The following is a 3,091-nucleotide window of genomic DNA, read 5'->3' as shown; positions in this document are numbered from 1 at the left end:
ACACACTTTTAAATATAAAGAGATATATATACACACACATATATAAAAGGTTAATTGGCATCCTAATATAGTAAGGTCGGCAATGACAGAAGCGTTAGATCTGCTAGACGACACTAATTAATTAGTTCATATTTTTTTATTTTTACTATACAGATCGGCCACATCTGTCAAATTGAAGAAAAAAATAAAGTGTAATTTCGAATATTAAAATAGTCTAATGTATAAGAACAAAATTATTATTTATATATGTTCATCATTTATTATGAAATTTAAATTATATTAAAAATTCAAATTAATTAGATAGTTTTTTTCTCTTAAAAATGTACAGTAAAATTTCATCATTTATTTAATGATGAAAAATTAATATTTTATAAATTAAAGTTGATTTTTAGTGTATGATATAATAAACAGTAATAGGATATGCGAAAAGAACATGTGAAGAAAAAAAAAACAGCTTCTTTATTATTCATTTAAAACTCAAAAATCAATATTTTTTTTTCACTTTTCCTTTCTTCCTCTCTCATTTCCTACACACGATTACAGTATCACGTTAAACATTGGCATTCACATGGACAAACAAAAAAAAAAAAAAGAGGAAAAAAAATATACTGTTCATACTGTTCATCATACTATTGATGAACAATAATAGAATATGTGAAAAAACATGCGAATAAAAAAAAAGTTATAGAGAATTTTTATGAACTCAATTTTTGCACCTAACAAGTGAAAAGAGATGCGAAGAATTTATATAATGATGATAGTACTTCACTGCATAAATTGAAACAATCCAACCGAAGAAAAAATAATAAGAAGTGGTAAAATGAAGGGTTGATTTAAATCTTAAAAATTTTAATATTTTATAAATTAAATTTGATAATTTATTTATGATATGATATTTATATGTTAATTAATTAATTTAAATCAATATTTAAATTTTTATTATTAGATCAAATTTAGAAATTTATAATGAAGAATTAGATTTAAATCTAAGAAATTTTAATATTTTATAAATTAAATTTAATAATTTATTTATGATATAATATTTATTTATTTTAAATTAATTTAATCAGTGTTTAAATTTTTACCATTAGATCAAATTTAGAGATTATGATAAACGGTTGGATTTAAATCCAAAAATCTTTATTTTTCTCCTCACTTTCTATTTCTCCCTCTCTCTCTCTCTCTCTCTCCTTCCGCTCAGCCGCGTCCTCCCTCTCTCACGCGATCTGCTCCCTCAAGCCACCATGCGCCACCGTGCGGTGTCACCGACCGCATCACTGGCTTCCCCTCACGCCGACGATCAAAACCTACCGTCGAAGTCCTTGGCATTTCCTCCTATCCCCGCGCGTCTTCCCTCTCTCTCACCCGATCTCCTCCCTCAAGCAGCCCAAAGCCGCCGTGCGCCACCATCCGACGTAACCGACTACGTCACCAGCTTCTCCTCACGCCGGCGAGGAAACCCTACCGTCGAAGTCCCCTTCGCTCCTCCCTCAGCCGCACGCGACCAACCCGAAATGGATCTCGACGCACGGGTTTCTCCCCGTAGCGCCGCCGTTGGCCACTCCTACGCCACCGCACCAGCAGCAGCAGCATCGTCCTTCGCCGACGACCCCTCCTCTTCCTCCTTTCCTCCAGCCGAAGCCCCAGCTCCTGCCTTCTCTCTTCACGGATCTGTTGGGTTGTGATTTGTGTGTTGATTTTGTGATTTGAATAGAAATTTGTTCGGTAATTTTGTATTTTGTGGTGAATTGTGAATTGTTTAGAAATTTATTTGGTAATTTTGTGATTTGTGAGCTTATTTTGTGGTGAATTTGCAAAGAGGGACGAAGGAGAAATTGTGAATTTGCTGTGAGGTAGAGAGAGACGTTATTTGTGTGGTTATTTTATGGTGAATTTGTAGAGAGAGACGTTATCTGTTAGTTTGTAATTTGTGTGTTGAATTGTGAGGTAGAGAGCGACGCAAGCGGGAGATAAATCGTAAATTAAGTTACTGTTTATTACTGTTGATATCACTGTTCACAGAGCGATAGGCTCTTTTAAGTATAAGGAGATATATATATATATATATATATATATATATATAGGTACTTAAATGATTATAAACCCATGATTCCTCAACAAAAAAGATTAGCCTAATCAATACTCCACTGCCACCATCGGCTCAAACACACATATAATAAAATAAAATGCCGACCACAATGATGATGATGGTCGCCCATTAATTATTCTTATGCATCACAAGCATGCTCCACTTCTATAAATCCACAACGTTAAGGGCTTCTATAGGAATAAATTTATCTCATTTTATTTTATCTCTTTTTCAAACTTATCATTATAATTTTTTTAAATAAATTTTTACAAATTTTTAAATAAAAAATAAAAAATAATTTAATTTTTTCAAATTTATAAATAAAAATTATATTATAAAATTATATTTTAACGATATTTTAATTTTACAATATTTTTTATTTAATTTTTATAAAAAAAATTTATACATTAGTTACTATTCACTTTCAGACTTTATACTTATAATTGTTTTTATAAAATATGAGAATATTTTTTATAAGATATACAGTATGAGATAGTGAATAATAATTAATACATAAATTTTTTCATTTCCAAAATTATCCTCTCATCGAACTCAACAAACGAGAACATCAATAAAAGGAGATCCATGTGTGTAACGGCCGTACAATAATTTAATAGATATCTACCTAAATCGTCCCTACCCATTTGTCCATTTCTCTAATAGTAATTAGCAATAAATAATTTTATACAAAAAGCAAATTCTCATTACATTATCGCCCTAATTGGTATCCTACACCAACATTTGCAAATCTTGAGCCGATTAGATTAGTGGGCATTAATAGTGGCATCGAGGTGTCTGACATTTCACTTTTACAGGCTACATGAGTTTTATGTTTTTGGCTATTAGCGATGATGAAGGAGCATCAGAGTCCGAAAGAAAAAAGGGGACAAAACAATAGTTATTTTATATTAGATAATGTTAACAACGAGCCCAGAGCTCGAGAACACAGAGTTAATTACGAAAGGCAAATGAGTATTTACAGCTAATAGAAGGAATCTTCCA

The sequence above is a fragment of the Juglans regia genome, chromosome 7, assembly GCF_001411555.2.
Source record: "Juglans regia cultivar Chandler chromosome 7, Walnut 2.0, whole genome shotgun sequence".
NCBI classification, from domain to species: Eukaryota; Viridiplantae; Streptophyta; class Magnoliopsida; order Fagales; family Juglandaceae; genus Juglans; species Juglans regia.
This window is presented reverse-complemented; position numbering follows the sequence as displayed.